Here is a 16,689-nt window from a genome sequence, read left to right on the forward strand (position 1 = left end):
TACAAAAACCATTAACACCAATAGAAAAGAAAAAACGTAAAATTAGTAGCAGGCCATTTTGAAAGTCTTGTTTTTAAATGTTCTACTAATTCAAGAGACTTGCATACAAGCGTCTGTGAAATTGTCGGCAAACTTAACGGAACTATATATATATTCGCTCTATTTAAAAAAGAGATTCGCAAACTTTTACACTTAACTAATTTTGATGTGTTTTTTTAGTGGTGTCAATTAATTTCCGTTACCTGGTAAAGATCAAAATTTAAAATTACCTTAACAAAGACCCAGCACTACAGTCGTCAATCATCCACATCAAGAGATTCTAAGAAACTCGGACATTTCTGTTTTGCTTCCTAGCCTTGCTGTTGGATTTCACAAGAGAATGAAGGGAATGCTACTGTGCCTTTTGCTGTTGTGCGGTGGAACCATTTCAGGTACAACTATTATACTTAGTTTTGTTTCATAAACGAGCGCCACTGCTTTGTCAGACCAGGGCTCGAAACACCGAGAAACAAATGGCACAAGGGCACACAACGGTTCATTTCCGCGGATATCTGTCCTCACCTTGAAAGCCTAAGAAGGAAAATCTATAGTTTTTTTCGGGAAAATGTCACCTGAAAATTTCGTATCACTGGAAAAGGAATTCTAAACAATTGAAAATCAAATATCTCGTTGAATATAAAGAAATAGGTCAGCTAGCATTTTCGTAAAGCCAACAACAACCGCGTAAATTCGTGAAATAAGATTCCGTTTTCTGAGACTTTCTGAGAGGTAAAGTTGCAGCTAAAGTATCTGAACAGGTCATACTGCATTAGCTGATGCAAATTCTGAAACACAACTGTAAACGATCTGGCAAAGCAGCACACAACATTTTAAGATCTTAGCTTTTATGTTCTCGTTGGGTACCAAAGGACAAGTAATTTTTGTTGTTGTTGTTCTTTTTTCTATTGTTTGGAATCTGTGACATTACTTTTAAGAGAAATTTTAATTGGAGAGAACTGATCAGAATAGCCCTTACGAGCTCGAGACTATGTTTCATTTTTGCACAAAAATGTGAAAAGGAGGTACCGACAATTGTTATTGAGCATTATAGATGGAGCAAACTCCAAAGTGCACACAGTACTTGCCTGTAAATAGAGCACGCCAAACGAATCTTATTTACTCGAAGCACGATTCGCCTTCGAACAGCGGCTTTGTTTTGAAGCTGAAATAATGTAACAAATATAAATTACGTAACGAACATAACAGTAACTGTATTGGCTAATCCCTGGCGTTAAAGCCTGCTCAACTCAAAATTAAGTGACTCAAGAAGGAAAGCAAAACATGCAAACTAATGTTCAGCAATTTAACAGACAACTAGGCAACAAAATGTAGCAGACAAAGAAAGAATTTCACAAGTTTAATTTTACTCCGAAATTGTCCGCTGTATTGAACTGTTGCAGTTTTGTGATCTCAGATAAATTTCTTTTTATCTCATATCAGAATTCCAGAAGATTTTGATCTGGTGTTTCATTTGGTATCAAGAGTCATTGATCTGAGCCAAATGGACCTCGTATATTCAATCTAGGCTCTAAGAAGCCGCCTTGTAAATCCACCAGTTCAGTCAGTTCAGTCATCACAGCTGACAAAAATCCACCAATTCTCTTTATATTTAAAGCAGGACTCTCCGAAAGGGGTTAAAATTAACCAGTTGACGTCTTTTTGTGCACGTTAATACTCAGGGCCTAGCAGCTTATGGTTATGGTTCTATAAGAGATTATAGTATTTGGCTCGCGATAGTAAGGGTTTTCCTGTGATCGGTTCACAGGTCAACTTTTAGTTTTATGTCTTAATTTTTACTGCGTGCTTGTGGGCTTTTCATTGTAACCAGGCAACGGTGGGTTGAATTCTCATTAGCTAAAAGCACTAAAGGTCAGACATTATATTCAGGGCAAATTACTTTTAAAAGCATTTCCGATGAATTGGGTGTTTGGAAGCCGACGCCATTAAATCTAACAGATATTGCAGATTATTATTTAACACATTGTAACTCTGCCCAAATATGGTCAACGTGCACTGAACATTCGCCGTCCGTAGTCAACAGATATCCGGCTCTACACGTAGAATGGCAAAACAAAGATCGTTACCAGCTTTTCTGCAATAAGACTGTGCTTGGTTATCAATGTGTTGAAGCCCATCATACATTAAGAATGTTTTCCTACGAGGAAGGACTTTTTAACAGAAAAGAGAAAGTGTCAACTTTTATTTTTCCAGAGATATTAGTGAAAGCTGCGGGAATAAACGAAATCAAGCCGTAAAAATTGATTCATTATTTACTTAAAAACGCTCTTACAGATTTTTTTTCTTATTTCGTTCGCCTGCAAGTTGTCTAATCGACAATCTCTAAAATGAGAGGCTATGCGCTACCATTGCTAGCTATAGGTTAATAGTTGTTGCTTGTAAACTGATGAATGTATGATGAATGATGCTACATGAGATCGAAGTTTATCTTCTATGCAAGATTGTAATTTCAAAACGTCCACCCTAAGTCAAGAATAACTGCAGCGAGCCTCCTTAATTTAACGAAGGCTTCATATTCCCGAAGCAGAATCGATTTTAGAACTCGAAAAACACAAATTGAAATTGACAGCAATGCTGTTATTCGAGACCAGTTCATCAAAGCACATCGACGCTCAATTCCAGTCCATAATGTAGTGAGCGCTATAAACTCACGTCTTCAGTGAAGATACAAGGCCTTTCAGCTTCCAAATTCTTGACGCGATATACCTTAAATAATCGACTAAAAAAGTTACCTTCTCTTGTGCTGACCTGTTTGCAAGCCGTTTTAAACTGTTAATGTAAGTAATTGCGACAATTATCGCCCTCAAGTTCGATAGGTTGACCTTCAACAGTTGATGAATCGTCTCGTTCTAAGAGAACAAATCTATTGCCATTTTTAGACACAAAATCGATACGGCACGAAACAAATTAAAGATGACGATAGGTTAATATCGACATTCTTCTAGATTTCTTCGTATTCTTTGATCGACGGCTCTCGATTCTTGAAGCGTTCTCGGAAACTCATAGTCCATACAAGGTACTGGTGCTGTGTGGATGACGGGATACGTTTACCTCGTGCATGAGTTTTGAATTTGAAGGTCGCGTAACCTTGAAATCGATGGAGAATGGAACGGCTTTGAGCTTACTATACACACTTCTATCTCATCGTCACAGCTTTAATGTTGTTGAAGTTATGTTGGGTGGAATGGAAGAGAACAAAAGGCTCGCTAAGGCCGAATACCCAATATCATTAAAAAAAAATAAATAAATAAAAAAATCAATGCCAACATTTTTGAACTGTTCATTCTCAGGCTCAAAAATATGCAACACCGCGCATAAACTGAGTTTTTTCATACACTGCGCTACATGCCATCATAAACCATTGTTTAATCAAGTTGTCGATTTACTCATCGCTCACGATCCATTTTCCATTTTTCTATTTCAGTACCCGCTTTTGGAATGGCAGAGCAAAATGACCGTGTCTACGGTGGAATGGACACCTCTTGGGTGAATGTAGGAACTTGTGGGCAAGGACTTAGTAAGTAATGTGACAAGGTCCGACCAAACGAACAGATGTACATAGTAACACGGTCATTCAGAATCACCCAAAATTGTTGCACTGCTGTATAAACAGGTCAATGCTGAATTGTATTAACTCTTTGTATTTGGTCAGGAGAATCCCTTTGGTGAATTATTTACCAAAAATCTTGAGCTTGGTCATATAATAATCAAATTAACCAAATTAATCAACTTCATTCACCATGTTACGAGCTCGGGAGTGGTTAGACAACAAAGTCTAGAGCGTCAATGGGGTCAAGAAACGTAATTGGCAAATGTTAAACTCAACAAATAAACGTCTGTCGAAGATGGATTCGTTTGGCCCCAATATCCAACAGTGTTATTTCCTTTGCACGAGGCTGAATAATTTCCGATCGATGTTCAATGTCTATCACGGCTAGGTCGTAAAATAGTTAATCTAAAAAATGACTTCTTTTTGGACTGTGGAGATAGTGGAATGCATGCTCATGGGAAAAAAAGATATACTTTGACATTGATAAAATCGATACTCCCACAGCCAAGATAAGCAATGAAAAAATACCTAGCAATCATAATAAAAGTATCGACATCCTTCAACAATTTAAAGACGAAAGTGTGCAAGATTTTCAGGTATTCCGGTTGCCGAGCAGCAAAAATTTGTCTCAGCGACCCGCTTCCTCGATCATGACATGCATGCCCTATCGCTGATTACCAAAGCTTTGACCTTCCAATTTGGTTTGGGCTTCGACATACAAAACCAATCTCCGCCATCTCATCATTAAAAAAAACCCTGCTATCAGAGTCATTAACAAATCAAGTTTTACTCTCATACAGATCCAATCTTAAAAGAACTAGGTATATTCAGTAAAATTCAATGGCATCCCCTTGCTACAACTAGGTCAGTTCATGTATTCTTACAAGACCTCATCCTTACCACCAAGATCTTGTAACAAGTTCTTTCCAAACAACAACCAATTTCACAACTGCAATACTGCAAACTACCTTACTATCCTACAAATATTAAGAATTTTTCTATGTTTTTCCAAGGACTCAAATTTTATAACTCCCTTAACGACGAAATCATCAACTCTAATTTAATTTGCTCTTTTAAGAATTCAATAATTAAAAACTTTGAGTGACACGTGATTTTCTAGCTTATTACTTTTATCTATTGAACGGCTGTACGCCATGTAACTAACTTAATTATTTGTAGTCAACTTAGTTTAATTTGGCTTTCTAGTTTCTTTTCGGTCTCCTCGCCACATTCTCTTTGTAACTTAATTTAAATTATTTTATTGTGTCTTGTTTGTAATTTAATTGTATGGCAAAACAAAAGAAAAAATTGAATTAAAAAAATAATAACCTTGTAACAGCTTGTCATCCGGAATGCCAGCTGCGCTGCCTCAAGATGCACAATTACTACCGAGCACTGCATGGCTCGCCGCCTTTGAAATGCGACCCGGAACTGGCCAAATCAGCTCAAAAATGGACCGATCAACAGGCAGCAGATGGCAAAATGTACCACTCAGAATGGACAGACAAGTTCACGGAGAGTATTTCATGGAAAGGTTGGGGGTGGGATGGAATGGAGAAAATGGAAGGAGCCATACCTGGAGCGGTAAGAAGCTGGTATTCCGAGATCAAGAACAATTATAATTACCAAACTGGTCGGGGATCTGGCGTCATTGGACACTTCCAAGCAGTAGTGTGGAGGGGGGAGACGAGGTTAGGCTGCGGTCTCAACATCAAACCGGGTGATGGAACTTACGTCACTGCTCATTATGCTCCACCTTCTCACACGAGTATGAACAAAGAGAAAGAGGCACCTGACAATGTGAAACCAAGAAAGGAATCAGGTGCGTAAAGCCTTTGTACCTTGACGATCAACCCAGTTTACTGTGTGTAATAAATTAAACATCTCGCTTGGACTTTAACCAATTCAACGGAATACAAGTTACTCTGTTTTTGCACTCTTTTAATTTAACTTTTGCTGATTCCGTTAGTTTATTGCATATTGTTTGACACTTCTCAAATTGCACGACACCCATGTCGAGAATTATCACTTGAGCCCATTTGTCACAAAATGTCTTGTCGTTCATACGGTCACGTAGAGTACAATATTGTTTATTCTGTATTGCGCAGTGTAGCATTGAATTTGTATTGTGTTGCGTTGCGTTGCGTTGTATTGTATTATTTTTTTTATAATTTTTATTATTTTTCTTTTCTTTTATTTATGTTTAAAAAAAAACTGAATCAACAACGCAAACATTTGCATCAAATAATCACAGCACAGGACAATTATTACACAACTACTTACACAACAATACAGTTACAACAATAGGCCATTTTACAGTTGTGTGTTTAGTGACCTGGCCTTGAATTGGAAGCGAGGCTGGGGGTGACCTTGTTTTGATACAAACCCCACTGCTTTTCATATGTAAATGCAAACTAGTTAGCATAAAAACAGCATGATCTACATATGAAAAGCAGTGAGGTTTGTATCAAAACAAGGTCAACCCCAGCCTGGCTTCATATCCAACGCCAAGTCGTGTAGCACACAACTGTAAAATGGCCTATGCATCAAATAATTACACTACAATACAATTTAAAGCAAAAAGAAAGAAAAGATTGGTATAATTTGAAAGTTATAAAAAACAGACGAATTGACGGGGAAAAGGCGATAAACACACATTGCTTTTTCCAGGAAAAAAATGGAGAAAAAAAATACATGGCTTAAGGGGGCATAACTAAAAGTACCTAATTATATTTTCATGAGAGGTAAGGCAATGTAGATAAATTGATATATTTAGTCACTGAAAAAAAAGTTAGGAACGTCCAAAAATTTTGTTACATTGTATTGTATTGTATTGTTATTGTATTGTATTGTATTGTATTGTATTGTATTGTATTGTATTGTATTTTATGGTATGGTATGGTATGGTATGGTATGGTATGGTATGGTATACACCGTATTCACAAATGGCGGACACGCGCGGAAAAGACTGGCGCTACGCATCAAAACGAGGCGTTTTAGGATAAACAAAAAAATTTCCGTCGAATGCAAGCTTCTAGAGGGTCGATAAGTGCTGAGTTTCTAAAAATTGAGTTTTTCTGATCACTTAGTCCGAACGAGTTCAAGTTCTAGTGTTTATTATTTATTTGTTGGCTTCTTGTAGCAATCTCAAATGCAAACTAGACACTCACGGGAAAAAACTGAGTTAGATTGTTTGTTTCAAACCTTCGAGTGTAATGTCTACAGAAAATATGAAAAGTTGTTAGAAAGATCTTCACTTTAGCAGGAGCCACAAAGGTTTATTCAATGTATTTTTTGGAAAGGGAATTAAAACAGGTTTCGAAGGAAAGAAAATGAATCTACAAACAAACGCAGTTCCAAAGAGGGTTGCGTGGTGATTACTACTCGGAAGTTCCGATCACAAAAGCTACAAAAACCGACTCCTACTATTGTGAACAGTTCAAATGCCTAAAAAACGAAAACAAAAGGAGGTGGAGGGAAGCTACTGAAAGAAAAGTTTAATTAAGGAAGCAATATGTGAGCCAAGACTTCAATATTTCGGTACATTTTAGGCGCTTTTCCCCAGAATAAAAAAAGATATCGTGCATCGCAAGATTAGCCAAGATTCATGCAAGTCATTGAAAATGTAGCAGTTACCAAAGTCAAGAGGAACTATACTGGAAGTAAGGTATCAATTTTAGGAAAACGATCCTGCAAGGAAATTCAGGAATGTCACTCTCAAATGCGTTATATTGTAACTGCATTACAAAGAATGACAAGTTTAGGAACCCAGTGTAAAGCGAAATACGATAATCTAATTCTGACAAATTACCTAATTAAGTATGCAAATCTTTAATGATTTCAACCGAAATGCCGGTTAAAAAGCCACACTGCTGTGTTCTCTAGTCCCTGGCGTGTTTCACGGAATACAGTTTTCTCATTCAGGCAAGAAATGTTCCTTCTGAGCTTGTTCCATTATTAAACAGTTGGATTTTGATGACTTGATTGATTTGACAAATTATGAATTTTGAGGGGACTGCATTCTCTGCTTGTTGTTTACAGTACGGCTACAATATAAATGAATCAAACAGACAAGTCTTGGTTCACCTGTTGCTTCTTTTTAACTTATTCGTCCAGCCGTTTCTCTCCACATCCTTCACGTCTTTTCGTTGTCGTCTTCGTCTTTTTTTTCTTGGTATTATAGCGGTTTAGACAAATGGTTGTAGTCTCTCTGGCGCTCGGAACGTCCGATACGAAGTTGATCACGCAACTCTCGCTAGAAATGCATCCTTTTGTACGTTCATTTTGTTTCTTCTAAGACCTATCTTACAGTCGGATTCTGAAAGACATACCAAACAAACTTCTGTAGTATCTCTATCCATCTGCACTCGAAAGTTGAATCCTTCGGAAACAAAAACTCTAACCGATTTGTTTCCGTGATCGTCTATTTTGCATTTGGGATTGCTACAAGAAACGAACCAAGAAACACTAGACCTCTCTCGTTCGGAATAAAACCAGCGATCTGAAAAACTCGCTGTTTAAGAGCTTATCAGCTAAATATTCTCTCTGTGAGCTTGTACTCGCGGGCAAATTATTTTTTGTTTATCCTAAAACGCCTCGTTTTGATGCCTAGTGCCAGTTTTTTCCCGCGCATCCGCCATTTGTGAATACGGTGTATGGTATGGTATGGTATGGGATTGTGTTGTTTAGCGACTATTAAGGCTATATCTTTTTACTACATAGTTCGTTTTTTGTCTGTTAATCGCTATATTAGAACCAGGATGTGCACTTCGTTCAAGCAAACGTGTTGACTGCTTTGGCGATTCAGCAACCCACGAACAGAAGGTGCCCTTCGTGACGCCCGAGCAATGCATTCATAAGGGCTGTTGTTATGACGATATGTACATGGAAGAGTCTGAGACCTGGTTTTATAAACCTCCTGGAAGAACGTGGTGCTTTAAGAGGAAAGGAGGAGGTATGGTATGCCAGAAATGGCACGACTGGATTCACTTTAAACTTATCTTTACATCCTTGTCTTAGGAATCCTATAGCGGTAATGACAGAGGTAAATGGAGAGAGGACGAGGAGGGAAGGGGGGGGGGGGGGTGAGCTACGTAAACAGCCTAGATAAGGCTTCCATGAATAGAAAACAGTCAAATAGCTTTTCGGTATGTTTTTTTTCTAGTACATTTGACCACTTTTTGTCGATTTCAATTAATTTTGGCTCATTAGAGGTGGGTTTCTTCGAAAAACCGGCTAATAAGGTGGAAACAGTATGGCGGCTACATGAATAAATAGGAACCCTAAGCAGAGACGACGACGACGCCAATGAAAATGGGACTTAAAATTTACATTCATGCGTTCATGTTCTCCATAAAACCTTGAATGCGGTCATTTCACGTGGTTGTTCTGCACGAGCAGAGTCAGTGTTTCGCTAAGTACTTGGCTAATCACCTCCGAGGTAGCCAATCAGCGCACGCGAAAGGCACTATTCACTTGTGTGGTATATACTAATTAAAACTATTGTTTTCTGATGTTATCGTTGTTGTTTTCGTCATCGCTCAGCTTAAGGCCCCTAATAACGTCACATTATGTAATGATCAACAGCCGATCCCTTATCTCGTAGAAGACACAATTGGCTATCAACAACAACAACAACATCCTTTTTTTAAACACGATAGTAGTTAAAGCAACAGATACGCTTGTGGGGTCGTGTATCTAACTTAAGTTTAAAAACATGCATTTAAAATTAATAACAATTATTTACATAGTCTTACAATTAATAAAACTTAAAACGCATTAAGCTCATTCCTTGCGTTTGAATCGAAGTTGTACGACGTTGTGTGAGGTACAAATATTACAACAAGAATAAAGGGTTTCCAAGAACCCCCCAACCCCTCGTCCCTCCGCCTTAGTACGGTGTGAGTGGGAGTTTACGTGTACGTTCGGGGGCAAAGAATCTCGCCAGCAGGTCAACATGAGTGATATAATCTGAAATGCTACCTTTATTTCAAAAGCTTAGAAAACTCTTCCCGTAAAGAATTGAGTTATTTCCCACTTAATTTGTTCTAGTTCCTTTATGACAACAACTCGTAGTTTCACATGATATGAAGATTTCTTGTTTGTTCCATTGTACATGTGTTGTTTTGATTACCTCGTTTAGTGTTTGTTGCTTTTGGGCTTTTGCCAAATACAACTCAGGAATGCACGTTACGTTATACAGGTGGTGCAATTCCTACAACACAGGGGCACCCGACTACCAGGCCGAGCACCACAGAGCCACCAACAGTAGGCGGTCTTGATAGTCATGCTCCGGGACAGCATGAAGGTCAAGTGTTGGTTTTATTTTCTGCGTACACTGATTGTTTTAATTCCTTTCCTGTACAAATTTCCTAAAGGCCGATTTAGACGGTACAACTTTTGATTACGACTGTCGCATGCGATTTCTAGAGCGCGCGCGTCTCGTGTCTTGCAAAAAATCGCACACGACTCTCGTCATTCAACATTGCCTACACCTACCATTGTCGTAGGAATTTAAAACATGTTTTAAAATCCTACGACATTTTTTTGTGACGTACACGCGAGTTGTAGGTTTGATTTACACGAAACAATTCGTGTCGTAGGCTTGTCGCATGCGACAAAGTCGTACCGTGTAAATCGCCCTTAACGCAGTTTTAAGTTTGTTTCGGGAATTAATAGCTTATAGCCCTTTTTATTTGACTGAGTAAGAAACAATACAACCATGTGATTAAAGTCACTCAAGCCCTTTGCGGTCTGTGCCGATCATTGTCGACTTTGATCAGCCAATGTTGTGTATTCTGGTTCTTTTTTTTTAATGCCGTGATAGCACACGTCACATCTGAACTTTTACTACGTCTCTTCGTATTTTAGTGTGATTGTTGGCTGGCCATTATACGCCACTGAACAAACCAAACATGACAATGATATTTTCATTTGGCAAAGAAACCCTTATACTAAATTAACTTAATTAATCCCTTTGTACTAAAACAGGTGGAACAACTCAGGCGAGCGTCCAGTACTCTGAACCCATACCTACACCACAGACGCCTTGACGCCATTAACGTCTTGACCTGACGTCTTGACGCCATTAAACTGATTTCTCCGTTGTTGTTTTTAATTGCTATATGTAGCCTCATCTGTTTTCTTTGTTGTTGTTGTTGTTTTTTTGTTTTTTTTTTTTTGTATTTTTTAAACTCTGGGATCACTGTAATTGGCTTACCGCTGTTGTGGTATCCCTGCCTAATTAAGCATTTATTATACTTATTCCTTCATTTTTCTGTATCATGTAATAGGTGAAGCTAATAAAAAAAAAAAAAATTAAAATAAAACCCCAGGTAAACCAGAGTGTAAAACCGAGCACCACAATGAAACCAACGGTATGTGGTCTAGATAGTCCTACTTCGGGACAGCAAGAAGGTTACTTTTTCTTGTATACCGATTAGTTGAATTCGTTTCCTTACAAATTTCCCATCACAGTTTTGAATATGTCTCAGGAATTATTAGGGATATGATTCAGCTTGGAGCCATTTTTGTTTTATTTCGCTGACTATAAAACTATACAATCAAGTGATCGAAGTCGGCCAAGCTCTTAGTGGTCTCTTGTAATCATAGTCGAGTTTCAGCAACTAAACAGGGGTGTTCGCTTTTGCTTAGAGGAGAAGACTATAAGTCCAATTTTTTTTTATTACCGAAATTCGCAGAAATAGCATTGAATTTTAAGAAACAAACAGGGATAATTCTTACCCATTCTGCGATATTGAACGTCCGCCGTTTTGTGAACATTTTCTTCCGGTTACTTCCAAGAAAGGAATGCCAGTCGTCATGTTGTGACGTCACTGTGCTCATGCGAAAACAAGTATTTACACACGATGCGATGCGAGTGTGTTTTCTTACTAAAATGTGTGTATGGTCGCTTCTTTTTATTTCTATAAATTGTCCATAAATTGATGGCAAATTCGCCGAATTCAAACCTTATTCGTTTGAACCAATGCGAAACAACTCCAGTTAGGAGGACGAAGCAAGTGAAGGTGAAGAAACCGAGAAGAGGAAATACAACGTGGTGCAGTTGTAACCTCTGTACAAACTGGGAAGGGCAACAAGAAAGGGAATGTTTATGTTCAGGCCAGAAGATCGATGAAGCTGTGAACAGAATTTGAGGTGAATATTTTTTATTCAAGAGATATTAAAAAAATGCGAAACTCATGGAGAAGTGACTCTGTTGTTGTTTGCTGCTATTTTGAGTGACCGTGAAATAAGTTAACTTAAATTTTGCGTTTAATATATATATTTGGCTCAGATATTGAAGTTGATCCGTCTTTTCGCTGTATAACACAGCATCCTAGCTTTCAAAGAGTTTGGTTACATAGAGAAGTAGTAGAGTTTGCCATCGTGGCAACGGAGGATTGAATTCCCATTAGCTAAAAACACTAAAGGTCAGAGATTATATTCAGGGCAAATTACTTTTGAAAGCATTTCCGATGATATACTGAATGTTTGGAAGCCGACTTTATTAAATCTAACAGATATTGAAGATTATTATTCAACACATTGTAACACTGCCCAAATATGGTCATGTTGCACTGAATATTCGTCGTCGGTAGTAAACAGATATCCTGCTCTACACATAGTTTCGCGTGTTGGGGGAGGAGAATGGCAAAATAAAGATCGTCACCAGCTTTTCTGCAATAAAACTGTGCTTCGTTATCAATGTGTTGAAGCTCAATATACATTAAGAATGTTTTTCTATGAGGAGGGACCTTTTAACTTAAAAGAGAAAGTGTCAAGTCTTACTAAAAGAGATATTGGTGAAATATGAAGGAATAAACGAAATCACACCGTAAAAAAATGATTCATTATTTACTTGAAAACGCTCTTACAGATTTTTTTTGCTAATTTCCCCTGCAAGTTGTCTAGATTAAGTAGTTTAAATCCCCCTATCTTATTTGGCTGAGTAAGAAATAATACAACCATGTGACTGAAGTCACTCAAGCCCTTTGCGGTCTGTGCCGATCATTGTCGACTTTCGTCAGCCAATATTGTGCATTCAGTTTTTCTTAAATGCCGCGATAGCACACGCCACACTTGAACTTTTAAAACGTCTCTTCCTATTTTTTATGATTGTTAGCTGGCCATTATGTGCCACTGAACAAACCAGAAATGACGATGATATGTTCATGTGGCAAAGAAACCCTTATACTAAATTAACTTAAGGAATCAATGTTATGTTATACAGGTGGAACATTTAAGGCGAGCGTCCAACACTCTGAAACCATGCCTACACCACAAGTAAACCAGATTGCAAAACCGAGCACAGCAGTGGAACCAACGCCAGGTGGTCGAGATAGTCCGCATTTATCTGTATAGCGAACCGGCCATGAACTGCTACTAAAAATAGTTCGCGGGAAAAAAAAAAAACAGACAAATGTATGGAAAGTTCAAAACACGACTGGGCGCTCTCTGGCACAGCTACATCCCTCCAATATTTTTTTCTTAAAATCCTTTTCCTAGTACCAAAAGTTTCCAATTCATGAATTTTTCAGAAGCGATGTTTTATGAAAATTATTTGACATCGGGAATCCATACAAACACTGTTATTTCAAGCGCGTTTGCCTACTCGTCAAAATGGCGTCGAAAACCGTGATAACGCCTATGCTTCAAATAGGAAACAAGTATCCGTTAGACGCTTGAAAAAAAACGTTTAAACGGAACCGTTTAGAAGAGTTGACTCCGTTTAACGCTTTGAAAATTACACTAATACAGTAAGTCTTTGTGAAAACACTAGTAGCAAAAGCGGCGACTTTCGCTTTACTAGTTATCTTGTAGCGACGGCCGACGTTGACAAAAGATCAAGACATACTGAGTAATTATTGTGCCTCTTGATTCTTAGCGTTATTTTCCAATTTTTTTTGTTTTGTTTTGTTTCCGCTTGCCGAGACTTGTAACGTTTACGCACCCCAACACAAGATTCAGTGATCTGATAACATTAAGCTACAAATAATAATAACAATAAATTAAAAAAGGCAGCCTGGAAGCGCGATTCCCGGACACGCGAATTGAAACAAGCGCGTCTCCAAATATTTGCTTGGCTTGAAGATTTTAAGACCTTTACCTACTTTAAAGTGTACCTTAAAGCTATTGTTCTTTTATCTTAGTTTCGTACTCGAACAAACGCAAGTTCTTCCACTAAATACAGAATATTCAAAGTGCGGGAACGCGAGGGATTCAAGACTATAAAAAGATCGTTCGCGCGATTATCGCAACGGGTGGTTATATCGGAAGCAATATGCTGTATGGCAAGCCAAATGTAGCAATATTCAAATCGTCTAATTTTATATTCAGTTTGTATGATATATTCAACTATGTGTTTAATATTCAACTTGTATTCACAATCAACACGCTTTTTAACATTCAACACATCATTTAACATTCATCTCTCCATTTAACATTCAACTATTCATTCAACATTCAACCATTCATTTAACATTCAATTCTTCATTCAACATTCAACTATTTATTTAACATTCAACTATTCATTCAACATTCAATTCTTCATTTAACATTCAACTGTTCATTCAATTCAACTTTCTTGAGCCCTCACTATTTCTGGTCAGTGACGCATAGCATTGCTTGTTACAAACATGGCGGCCTCGTCCATGGCGGCAATGCCGGTTACGGAAATGGCAGCCTACGAAGATGATGACACAAGGCTCGAATTCGATGTGGAGTCTGACTTGCCAAGGTTTCTTTCCTCGATCCTTCAGAGAACTGACCAGATTTCTCAGTGAAAAGAAGATAACGAAATTGTGGAGCAGCATATTGTTGTTATTGATCAAACGGTGAGTTTGCTTCGTACGCTCCGAGACAGCAGCTCGAATATTAACGCTTATGACAAAGAAACCTTAGACAATCTCTCATCAGCTTTCAGTGATGTCTTATCCGCCCTGTAGCAATGTTTAGCCACAGCATCTTTGTCTCCAATCTCAGTGGCAAAGAATGTTTGTGCCAGGCTAAAAAGTGATGGGCTACAGACCTCCTGGAACACCTCCTGGGTTTAGGCTTTACTTACACTAGAATTGCGGAGACGTTCACGTATATAATCTCGTACTAATTCGTCTAACTCGTCATCAGGCAGTTTACTAAACGACCTGAAATCTTCTAAGCCATAATCTTTGATCCTCCTTGATATAGTCCAACGAGATGCTCCCAACATCTCCGCAATTCTAGGGTAAGTAAAGCCCAAACCCAGGAGGTCTTCCAGGAGCTATGCAGGGATATCGAAAGCTGGTTTACCGGGCTCATCACTTTTTAGCCTGGCACAATAATTAAAATCCAAAATTTTTTTTTCTTTGAACGTACACGGTGACTTCATACGGCCAGCATCAAGGCGAAGTCGATCTATCATGCCATTCTGAAAAAATCGCTGCTTGTAAACCATTTACACTTTTAAACCTTTAAGCGATTCGTAAATTCTATCCGTTGATCCTTTTGCCCTTACCAACAGAGCCACTTTTTTATGAGATTTGAAAACAAACAAATAAACACATCAAAATTAAATTAAGTCTTAGCTTTGGAATAAATTTGCTTTAAACCTAAGAAGTCGCCATCTTTATCAGCGCTTGATGCACAGATAAATGTTGCAAATGTCATAGATAACAGAATAAACAGACAGTTGAAAGGTTTTGGAGATAGAGAGTCATATCATGTCTAGGAGGGGCTCATTTTGTGCTATTCATGAGTCAGGGACCATGACAAGATCATCTCACTAGCGCAAATCTCACCAGCCATCGACCATATCGTATTTGTCCCGTTTAATTCGCTGAACAGTAGATTTGCAAAAGGAAAAATATTGGCTTGTGGAAAGAAATGTTTATGAAGGCTCTAAGTACGTCGCTTTCAAATCAAGTCAAATATATTTGCCAATTTCCCTCACCCCGTCGAATAACCAAATTTGCTCGAAGACCGAACTGCAACGGAGTCTCTTTACCAGTCTTAATTCGCGTGGGCCAAGATAGATCGCATCATGTGATTGGCCCATCATATCACATTACGTCAGGGGACATGTCTGCAACGTAGGATTTAACTGCAATGGTACAGTTATTTTGTTGGGCTGGGGGAGTCTGGGAATGCATTTTTTGTGAGCCCGGATTGTGAACGAACGTGATTTTTGAGTCTCCAATAAAGGCCAAGCCAAATGCGAACTTACTTGCAAATTTATCGCCCAAAACACTCCCTAAAGCCATATAAAGTTGTTTTTATACAAAGGTATGAGTGGAAAAAGAAAAGGTAAAAATAAGGGGAAACGACCCAGACCGAGTAGTTAAAAGACCGTTGGGCGACGTGTGAAAAGGACCAGATTATACAAGACAACGTGTTAACCCGCCAAAACATCTACAGCCGGAGATGGAACCTGCTTTTCTCCAAAATTAATGAAAACAAAGACAGGAATTGCCACCAGCTCGTAAATGATGCATTGACAAACAGTCTTAAACTTGACGAAGAGTACGTAAACAACATTCCATTACGCGGCGTCCATCGGCTGGGCAAGAAACGTCCAAACGCCAACCAGCCAAGACCAATAATCGTACGGTTTACCTGCCGGGCCAACAGAGATCATAGAGACTTTAAGCAACGGCAACGGCGACGGCGACGTGAGATTGTGAGGGAAAACTCAAATGTCACATTGCGCATGTATGGCGGGAAATATCCAGACGTTCTGTTCCGGGGCCCGACGTGAGAAAGCTTCGTTTGGCGTTGCCCGAAAACGTGAGAACATTTCACATATTTTACCCTCGTTTCGGCCCGAAAAAATGATATTTTTAATATCGCTTGGCACTTAAGGATACTGCAGGTAAAGTACGCGTTGAGTTTTTGTTTTATTTTTTCGGAAACCATAATAACTTCATCAGTCGGCTGTTTCGAAACAGAAAGCTAGTGACGATGCCTGCAAAATTAGAAATGACTTGCGAGTCTGACACTAATCATCGATGTTTCTCTCTAACATCAGTGTAACATTACTTTTTCTTATTCAAAACAAGACACACTAGAACTTTTAATTTACATTTAAGCTGGAGAAAAATAAACAG

At 38.5% G+C, this 16,689-nt stretch overlaps 1 long non-coding RNA gene across 1 annotated transcript; it reads left to right on the forward strand.

Moving 5' to 3' along the window:
* Positions 1-331: 331 nt before the first annotated feature.
* Positions 332-12,990, forward strand: LOC146465380 (uncharacterized). Its single transcript, XR_014868321.1, has 2 exons — positions 332-431; positions 12,840-12,990. It is a non-coding gene; the product is annotated as an uncharacterized LOC146465380 (long non-coding RNA).
* The last annotated feature ends 3,699 nt before the right edge of the window (positions 12,991-16,689 follow it).

Source organism: Pavona decussata, unplaced genomic scaffold, assembly GCF_977016875.1.
Source record: "Pavona decussata unplaced genomic scaffold, jaPavDecu1.1 SCAFFOLD_156, whole genome shotgun sequence".
Taxonomy (NCBI): domain Eukaryota; kingdom Metazoa; phylum Cnidaria; class Anthozoa; order Scleractinia; family Agariciidae; genus Pavona; species Pavona decussata.